We start from the raw sequence: 10934 nt of genomic DNA, 5'->3' as shown, positions 1-10934 counted from the left end.
GATTACTAAACTTTCCCGCTGCTTTGCGGATTCCAGGGCTGTATAGAGTTATAGACGCAGTTTGTTTCACTTCAATAAAAGCACTCTGGTTTTTAATTATAGTTATGTCATATGTCAGTCACACCTGTAGCTGTGCGTGTACATGAGTGTATTGTGGATATACAGTATTGTCTTATATCTTGGTGTCTAGTTTCTCTAGAACTTTACCTGATTTGCACTACATGCCGCCCATATATGGGCATGGTGGCTTAGTGGTTAGCATGTTTGCCTCCCACCTCCAGAGCTGCAGGGTTAAGGCTTGAGCATAAAGTTTGCCTGTTCTCGCCCTGCTTTAAGGGTTTTCTCTGGGTACATGGTTTCCTCCTCCAAACCAAAGACACACGTTTTAGGCTGATTGACATCTCTAAATTGTCCATAGTCTGTGTAAGATTGTTCTCTTCGATGGGTTGGCACCCCATCCAGCGGCAACAATCCCTTGCTTTGTGCCTTGAGTTTCCTGGGATAGACTCCAGAAAATAGTTGGATGAATGGCTTGTCCATATATTATGTAAATATCTCACCAAGGCCATGAAGAACAATATTTCGTTCTGTTGTTTATATGTGGTTAGACAGTACATCTTTAGACATTGCTATAGGGTGTGGTTTTCTCTGTAGATGATTGATAGATTCTCTGGTAACTGATGTAAGGGAGTTTTATTGTGATTAACTAGCATCAATTTTACATGAACCCGTGAAGCAGCAGATCTGCGAAAAGGAAATTTGTGTAATATTAATGACTAGTGATTTTAATATCACACTTCTCTTGGTATCTTCACCTGCCTAGTTTTGGTGAGCTTGTGCTCATAGTAGGCTCAGATTCCTGTTCTTGGCTGACAGAAGTGGAACCAGATGTGTTCTTCTGCTGTTGAAGAGCTCAAGGTTTAACATGTGTGCATTCTGAGATGCTTATCGGCTCAACACTGTTGTCCAGAGTGGTTATATGAGTTACTATACACTATCAGTTCCTCTAAGGCCGCTTTCATCTGCATTTTTGCTTGTAGTACTAACATCCACCAGATGTTTTGCTTGGTTTTGTTAGTAAATAAATAACACAATAAAATGGCTCTGAATAATTCAGGCACTGGCCTGTCTATGGTTTCTCCGAATGCACTGTACACTAATGGCTGCAAATCTAAAAGTCTTTTTAATGAGGACGTTCTGGCTTACGGTTTGTGGAAAGCATAAAGACAAAGCTTTGCTAAGTTGTTAAGTGGGTTGATGATCGGCCGATACTTTATATCTTTTCCTTTGGTCAGTAATTCGCGGTGAAGAACGTCAGTAGTCACGAAACTCCAAAAGACATGGATCGGAGGTTTTTGACAGGAGGTTGGCGTTTATCTGCTTTATCCTGGTGGATCCAGAGCTGATCCTGGAAACTCTGGGCACATGTCAGCAAAACAGTACACTCTGGATGTATCCGTGAGGCTCTGGGTTTGGAGTTTCAGGTTTCTGAACGGATTTTTCTTACCGTTTTATTGAAAGAGGACAAAAAGATCTGAACTTTCTTATTGAACTAAGCTTTGATACATCTTTGATAGATATTTATATCTATATCTATATATCTATATCTATCTATCTATCTATCTATCTATCTATCTATCTATCTATATATATATATATGTATGTATATATATATATATATATATATATACATATATATATACATATATATATATATAAAACACATCTGTAAATTACTGTTTGTAGTAATAGCCATATATTTTGTTAATTTAGTAAATTTCAGTAAATTTCAGTTTATAGTTATAGCCATCTGTATATTATGTTCATAGTACACACACATCTGTAAATTACTTCCATATTACCACTTTATTTAACTTATTTAACTTTTGTAAACACTGTATATCCTGCACTTGCTACTATTGCACTCTGGTTAGACCTAAACTGCATTTTGTTGCCTTGTACTTGTACATGTGTAATGACAATAAAGTTGAATCGAATCTAATCTAATCTAATCTAATCTAATCTAATCTAATCTAATATAAGTCAACAAATGAACTGGGAGGTAAGACAGGATGTTTAGAGAGCGTGGCAGTAGGGTGTAGTGCATTACATAACAATTAGTCAACACACAGGATTCATCCCTGCAGTGTGCAAAAATACTTCTAAGAATCCAAGTACATTACACTGTAGTGTACATTAACTGCAAGCCACAACACAAGTCATCTTTTAGACACCAGAATGTACTGTTTTCACAAGTTCTCCAATTCCCACTCCAGCAGTTGCCTCTGAAGCTTCCCCCATCATTGTTTTCGTACAGTTAGAGTCCTCATGACGTCATTAAAACTGTATTTCTATGATCTACATTTTAATAGCAGGCTTTTTTTTCCCCCTGAAGATATTTCAGTAAAGGAAAGTAAAATAAACTTTATAAACTATTAAACACACAATGTCACAATTGGGCTTTTTATCTTGCACATACACATTTTTTTCAAATCTGTAGTTCCTCTAACTTATCAGATTTTATTATTGTTCTGTACAGTCATCCATCCAGCACGTCAGAATTCCAGGAAGGCTGGCTTGCTTTACCGTAAGCCTTTTTTTTTTCATGGCTCCTTTCGATTTTTGGGAAGTCATTCTGGCATGCTGCCAAAAGGGGCAAGGACTGCCGGATTTCTTCTGTATGAATCGGCCGTGCGGTTAGCAATCCATGTTGTCGACAGCCTATCAAAGGGTTCGCCAGTGTCCGCTACACATGCAGCTGGGACTTGTGAATTTTTTTGCTCTTTTATTAAGGGTTAGTCATTGCCAGAGGTCGCGGCTCTTTACACGAGTCGTGATTTGGGGACTACTTGCTGCCTGACTCAGAGGAAGTGAGGTCTGGGTGTTGAAATGGAAAGCAAATGGGGCTAAAAAGAAATATATAAAAAGAGACAGAGATCCAGGAGCAAAGAGCCAAACAGTCTGCTGGTCACGTGGAGATGCAGCCGTCGGTTCTGCATGAGTCATTCTGAGTCATTTATAGAGTCGTATATCACTCTCAGAACCACTTCCATTCTGCACTCATGCCGTGACAGGACTGGCTGGTGGAAATGGACTAAGCTTTCTTCTTCTTTTTCTATTTTAATTAATTTGAGAAAATAAATGAATCAATTGGAATATAGCCAAATCTTATTTCCTGTTAGCAAACAGCTTGACATACACTATATGGTCAAAGGTTTGTGGACACCTAAAGCCACACACCCACAAGTGTCATTGAACATCCTATTCCAGACTTATTCCCTATAACCTCTACTGTTCTGGGAAGGGATGGATGTTGGATTTGTGATCATTCCGCTACATGAGCATTATTGAGATCCAGCGCTCATGTTGGGTGAAGTCCATGTTCCAGTTCAGTGCAGAAGTTCTTTCACTCCAACTTAACACACCATATCATCACTGACCTAAATTCCTGGTTCTTTAATGCTAGTGAAGGAAAACTGTACATTTACAGCGTACGAAGTCATCCCATACAGGTGTGTGTGCTTCCAGCTTTGTGGGAACAGTTTGCGGAAAAACACCACATATGAATATGATGGTCTTGTGGTAGCTTAGTGGTTAAGTGGTTGGATGGACGTGAGTTCAAATCCCAGGTCCACGCTTCTGCCACTGTTAGGGTGTCTGCCAAATGGTGTCTATAAACCTTTGGTCTCACTGCGTATGAAACGAGATGGGGTCTGATATCATGATATCATCTTGATCAGACTTTTAATTCATGTAGCCTATCACTGACTCATGTGAAGTGAGAAATTGCTACAGATTCGAACACCCCCTAGATTTAGGATCTATTGTCGCTAATTTATTTAAATCTGTGTCACCGTGACGTCCGTAACACGTCTCTAGCAGAAAATAAGAACGTGTGTGGAAATTCTGAAATAGAGATGGAATATTTTCTCAATCATTTGTACAATAAGTTGTTAAAGCTGTTAAAGTTAAACCAAAGCAGACGTCATCCAATCAAAGTACAAATTACACAAGGGGACAAGAGTGGGACTGAATGATAGTACACTAGAGAGCACTAGAGAGCAAATTTCATTTAGTGAGGAACTGAATGGGTTTCATTTGTCAGTAGCAAATATTTTTTGTGCTAGTCAAAGCTGCACGCACACACACACACACATGCACACACACACACACAACCGAATAAGATGAATGCTAATAGAAGACAGGCTTCTAAGTAAATGTGGAATGTTTACTATGACTCAAACTTCATCACATCCCCTCTTTCATCCAGCTCACGTTGTACTGAAACCTGCCCTCGGTTGTGCTTCTCGTGTGTGTGTTTGTGTGTATTTATGTATGTGTGTGTGTGTGTGTGTGTAATGAGAGTTAGAAAGACAGTCCACTCTGAGGTCTGTTTTTTTCTCATTGCTTCTCTTCCTGGTTTTCCAGAGCTCCGGTTATTTTCCCTTGCTGCCAAATGTATACCTCCACTTCAATTAGATTGTTATGGCTTTTTACGTTTTCCCCGTAAAAAAAAAAAAAAAAATTCATTCTCCTTCCTCTGTGACATACAGCGTGAGCAGAAGTGGGCCAGAGGTCAATCTGTTACTGTAAAGCCTTCAGAAGTTTCAGCCAGATGTTTGAAATTCCCCAGAAACTCACCAGAGAAATTCGAGAGAATTTTTCTAGCTCATGTCTTGGATTAGAGTGAGTGGCTATATGAGAGAAAGTAATTAACTGGAAGTATTTGGGGAAAGGAAATGCATTATGGGAATCGGGGGAATAATATTATTGTGTTTGTGGAAGGGGATGAGAATGTGCTTGTTGTACCTGCAGTGGTTATTTTTAAAGGGGATTCTTAAAGGGAGTCTTAATGAGATCAAACAAAGTAATAGTTGAACACGGTTCAGTTTAATACAGCTTCAATTGACACACTATTGCTTATTAGTGGATTCGACCTAGTGAGCAGAAAGCCATAAAAATAAATGTGGTATTTTTGGAAAAACCCATCAGATCCATCACTGTGGCTTGATCACTGGTAACGTGACAAAACAATCCCAAAATCACGGAAATTTTATTCATGTAACCTACTTTAACACTATAAAAGTTTTACTTACTACATTTACTATGATTTACTTTATTTTATATGCTGAGTAGACATTTTATATGCGAAGCCAGACATTTCGCTATGTCAAAATGTCCATGATTCCGCTACTCCACAATCAGAATGAATTCATGGCAAAATCAATGGATTTATCTCCTTTTTCACTTCAAATATAGACTTATCAGAGATGGGGGACTCGAGTCATATGACTTGACTCGAGTCAGACTTAAGTCGCATATTTGAGACTTGAGACTTGCTTGACAAATATTAAAACAAGACACGACTTGACTTTGACTCAACATTCATGACTTGAGACTTGACTTGGACTTAAGTTAAATGACTCAGAGATGGGGGACTCGACCTGACTCGAGTCAGACTTAAGTCGCAAATTTGAGACTTGAGACTTGCTTGACAAATATTAAAAAAAGACTCCACTTGACTTTGACTTGACATTCATGACTTGAGACATACTTGTGACTTGCACATGTGTGACTTACTCCCACCTCTGAGACTTATATCCCATAATAGATGGGAATCAGCCATTGATCTACCGTCAAATTGCAAATTTGCCAGATATCAGTTCCTAAAGGATTTGCAGTTGCAGAAATTCAAGCAATCTCAAACAAATTCTTTGATATTCAAAGGAGCTTGAATTTTTTCAGAATAGCAGCAGATTTTCCACAGATTCAGGCCAAGACGCACATTTAGCCAAAGTGAATCACGTAAATCGAACATGAGCACAGTTATCATACAAAAACTAATTATTTTTATGAATCCTCTGCTTTGCAATTTCACCAATTCAAGTAGTTTTCCACAAAAAAGCACAAGAAATTCTACTTGAAATGCATTTAAAAAAAATAAAAAAAATCTGCAGAAAAATCGTGCATTAATGGGACCGAGAGCACTAAAGTGTGGAACGCTAGCAGACTAATTAATAATTAATAATTAATACTATAATATTATATAATTAAATAAAATACTATAATATATAAATAATACTATTCGTTTTAATTAATAATTAATATTATAATCTTATTATTATCTTAATATTACATTACCTATTATTTTATTTATTTATTTATTTTTTTAACCAAAAAATGGAATTAGTGCCTGTTTTGTTGTGTCCATGTTCATCACTGAATATCATAATCATGTCACACCACAGCGGTGTTTAATGACTCATACACAAGTAGAAACTCAGGGCTTTTTCAGGGGATTTTTTTCCAATTATTTGTAAATGTTCTATTTTTACATAGCCTGCTATGGGCGATGTATTCAGAGAAAAGTTCCAATAACAACAAAAATGGTTCATTTTTTTTGTACTCAGATATTTCTATCTTCAAAGTAAATGGTAATATCAAACCCATGATGCCCCGAGTGTTTGTTTAAAAGTATCAAAAATTTGAAAGTGTTATCTTCAACCACTAAAATTCTGGTTATAAACAAAGGTAAAAAACAAAACATCTCACAGAAATCCAAGAGCGTCCCGACTCTTTTTATATCAGTATTGCAGCCATAAATTCTGTACGTTGTTTATTTTACAGCTACTAAACCTTTAGCTACAGATAAATGTCACTCTTTACATTTACCTTAAAGGTGAGGTCTCCGATTTTTAAAAGCCAATGTTGACATTTGAAATCACCCAAACAAACACACCCCTAACCCAAATGGGTCCCACCCCTGTATTGATAGCTCCGCCCACACATACATACGCAACCCAGGCAAATAATGGAAAGAAACGTGTCTTTATCATAGCTGAAGGGAAGAACAATACGATTGCAGATAAACAAACAAGCAAAAATGACACACAAGCATAATCATGCAAAGGACGGCATATATTAGTTCTGTGTAACAAAGCAAAACCAACGTTACTCACCTATCGAGAAGGAAAAAAGCGCCTCGGCGTCTTAAGTAAAGTTGAATTTCCCGAGACAATAACTCCTGAGCTAAACGCTGTTAGTATTAAAACGCGGTTGTAGCTGCGTCTCTACATTACTACGATAGAAAAGAGGTGTTATTTGTGTAGTAACAGCGTTTAGCTCAGGAGTTATTGACTCGGGAAACTCCAATCTGTGAATATGCGCCAATTTCCTGCTCCTTCAGTTCTCTCCAGCGCTGGAAAGCTGATCCTATATTAACACGTCCTACTTCTTACCTTATCGTAAGCCTTTCTTAGCTTTCTTTCTTTGTTTTTATCCTCCATGCCATTGTTAAAACCGCTTTCTGCTAATGTCACACATGCACACTGAACACTCTCTCCGCCGCATATTGACAAGCCCCGCCCCTTTCTGCTCATTGGCTACACGTTTGTTTTGATTTTTGTTTTCGATTTTTTTATTATTCGGCCCGACTCAGTTTTCTGAAGCATTTCTCAAAAATCGGAGACCCTGCCTTTAAGTTGAGTGAGCAGTTGATCTACTAGGTGAATAGCACCGATGGTCTATTTCTGGCTCTGGGTGTGTTGCTGTGCTGTGCTGTGTTTAATCTCAACTTAGTTATTTTATTTGTAATTAAATTAATTCTTTTTCATCAGTACTTTTCCTCTTCATGTTCCATTGATTTTGTTTGACTCATCCGGTTTGATAAGTTCTCACATGTCACCGTGGTGTGTGTGTGTGTGCATGTGTGTGCATGCACGTGTTTGTGTGTGTGTGTGAGAGAGACATTGTCACACACCTGGTCTTTATAAAGCGCTTGCTTGTGCTCAGACCTCATGTTATGTCTCATTCAGCTGGACGTCAGAGTTTAATGAGTTGTCGCCTTTGGGACCCCTTACAGGAATAACACATCACACAAGGATGGCAGCATCTCGAGGGGTGGGGGGTGGTTGTATGTGTGAAAGAACAACACACTCTGTGCTGCTGTGCGTCACGCTTTGATATCACGCCCTCTGCTAAGCGTTAATTAGGTCCTTTTAATAATAACACACACGCACACACACACACACACACACACACACACACACACACACACACACACTACCATTTCTGATTCACATATGAATCATCGCTGGATGTTAAACTGAAATATAAATAGAAATATTCCACTCTTCTGCCATCTGCATCTGCATGTATCTATACCTATATATATATATATATATATATATATATATATATATATATATATATATATATATATATATATATATATATATATCCACATCTGACTTTTATTATCAGAACACCAAAAGTCGAGACCCATCATCTCAAATTGATTTCCATTTTAGAGATCATGGAGCTTGTCAAGGATCTCCTCAGAGAGACCGCTTTGTCCGGCAGAGCAGTGCGAATATGATGTATTAGGCTAGATAGGATATTTTGATGACTCATGCTCTGTCACGACAGCTGCTTAAATAACTTGAGGATGGATAATTGGTATCCGGTGAAGAAAAAAAATCGTGCTTACCTGTACTGGATGAGTAATGGTTCTTATTTAGTGAAGTGCTCGTGACGGCTACGCTTCATTACTTTTGGTCCATAGGGCCTAGTGGTGAAGGTGTTGGACTGCTGATTGGAAGGTTGTGAGTTTGGATCCCAGGTCCACCAAATTATCACTTCTAGACCCCTGAGAAAGGACCTTAAACCTCAATTACTCACTTTGCGATAAAAATGTAAGTCGTTGAAGTTCAATTACTCAATTCTCAATCCTGGTTGGTCAGAAGGTCCATTTTCTGTACTACATAGTCACGGGAAACCTGGAGTCAATCCCAGGAGACTCTGTGCAGAAAGCATGGGATATCCAGGGTGGGGTGTCAAGCCATCACAGGCACATTTACAGTCTTTGGACTGAGGGAGGAAACTGGAGGAAAGCATAGGGAGACAGTACACAGTACACAGGGCAGAGACAGAGTCCAACCCTAACCCTGGAGGCACAATACAGCTCTCAGACAGTAGTATTTGTTATATTAATGTACTCGTTCAAATACCTTATTGTTATACTAACAATCAAATCTATGCTTTCTGGTTTTTTTTTGTTTTGTTTTTTTTATGTTGTTTTCATTTTATTAACTTCAAGAGTTCGGTAGAAAGAGAACGCTTCCGGAAAGTAAATGATATCTTGTTTTGTGGATGATCCATAATATGCAATGTAATAATAAATGGTGAAAGATAAGTAGAATGTGTTGGTTACGAATGAATAAGGCACCATAACATATTCTCCAGTAACCGGACACCTTATGTTTTAATCTTTATACCCTTAGACACCAAATACTATTGTAAATCCATTCACATGGTCTGTCTTTGCTTCCATATGTCCTCTCTATTTCTCTCTCTCTCTCTCTCTCAGTCTCCATCTCTATCCCTCTTTCTCTTCTCTTTCTACATCTATCCTTTTCGGATACAGATCTCCCCTCCCACCGCTCTCTGTTTACCACCTGACTACCATCGCACAGAGACAAAAGACATGTAGCATGAAGTGTGGTTCTGTCAGGGCAGTCAGAGGGGAAAACACTAACCCGGGCAAACGGCGGCTTTCCAGGAGTCACGTCATTCCAGCGCTCACTCAGAGGGAGTGAAAACGGAAAGTGTTTACCCATCCTTGCTGGAAACCTGGATGGCTGTGTGGAAAGAGGCACAGAGAGGTTATATAAACACCAGCTGAACCATCCAAGCAGGCTGAAAAGGAGGAAGCAGGAAGCAGCTGATGCTATCACTGGTAGTGATTTTTGAGCATGTGTCTATGAATGCCTTTTTTTTGTTTTTGTGTCACTTCCTGGGAGAGAATGGAAGAGGAAGTGGAGTGACTGGGTGATGATGGGATGAAGGGAATGATGCTTCCATATTCCATTTTATACAGGCATACACACACAGACTTATTTGAAGCGTAGGAAGTACTTGTGTGTGTGTGTGTGTGTGTGTGTGTGTGTGTGTGTGTGTGTGTGTGTGTGTGTTGGGGGAAGGGTTGTGCATATTTGTGTTTTCTCAAACTTCTCTGATTTACCACTGAAATACTGCCCTCTTGTGTTTACACACAGAACTGCACACCAGCTTTTTTATACAAAAGTTGTGTCACCAAATAATTATTTCTAGATATCGATTGCATTTACTTTGTAGTTGCTCAGTATTTTATAATACTTGATTATAATACCTATTATTATGATTCACTTAGAGTGATTTGAGGTCAGAGTTGGAGTGAAACTGAGGGTGGCACAACATATTTCAGTGCCAAACCTGTGGTCACAAACAATCAACAGATTTAATCATGCATTTGTTTGACAGTTTAAACCAGGGGAGACAACACCTATGGTACACCCATAGGAGGATGAGTCGAAAATAACTCTCCTCGTGACAGAATCTTATTTATCTACTGATTATTTACCCAGAAGTTACTAATTTATCCACCAGAAGTGTATTCTTTATGTAATGTGGCATCGTTCCACAATCTCAATAGAGCATGCAGTCACAAATGAAATCATCCCAGGACTCATCAAGCTTTCAACACACTTAGTACTGTTTGTTTTGACTCTTCTCTGTCTGTATATTGTAAGGATTTATAATCTGAAGTCAGCCTAGAAGAGAACGGGCGGCTTTTTTGAGTCTGCTTTCTCTCAAGGTTTTTTCCCTTCGTGTTTTGTCAGTTGAGTTTTTCTTGCCACTGTCCTTCCCTCTGGTTTGCTCATTAGGATCTAAATCTACACCGTACATTTGTCAATGTTGAATGATGCTCAGTTACACTGTCTATTTCGTTGCTTTTGTTTTTATGCCGTATTGCTCTGGTTTCAGAACAAAGCTGCAGGTAGAAAATAAAAGTCTGCTAGAGGCGTTTCTGGTGTAAGATATTGTACATTTCAGTGATTGGAAGAGAATTATATAACGAGCGTAGCATGCGATGTAAAATAGTCATGTTGCAGATA

General features: G+C 38.6%; 1 long non-coding RNA gene across 2 annotated transcripts in view; it reads left to right on the top strand.

Moving 5' to 3' along the window:
* The window catches only part of LOC132859352 (uncharacterized), a 62587-nt gene extending 51853 nt beyond the window's left edge, over nt 1-10734 (top strand). For both annotated transcript variants that reach the window (XR_009649735.1, XR_009649734.1), the window contains exon 3: nt 9368-10734. This is a non-coding gene — a long non-coding RNA (uncharacterized LOC132859352). The remainder of the gene's footprint in view (nt 1-9367) is intronic.
* Nucleotides 10735-10934: the final 200 nt, after the last annotated feature.

Source organism: Tachysurus vachellii, chromosome 16 (genome assembly GCF_030014155.1).
Source record: "Tachysurus vachellii isolate PV-2020 chromosome 16, HZAU_Pvac_v1, whole genome shotgun sequence".
In the NCBI taxonomy this organism is placed as follows: Eukaryota; Metazoa; Chordata; class Actinopteri; order Siluriformes; family Bagridae; genus Tachysurus; species Tachysurus vachellii.
This window is presented reverse-complemented; position numbering and strand designations above follow the sequence as displayed.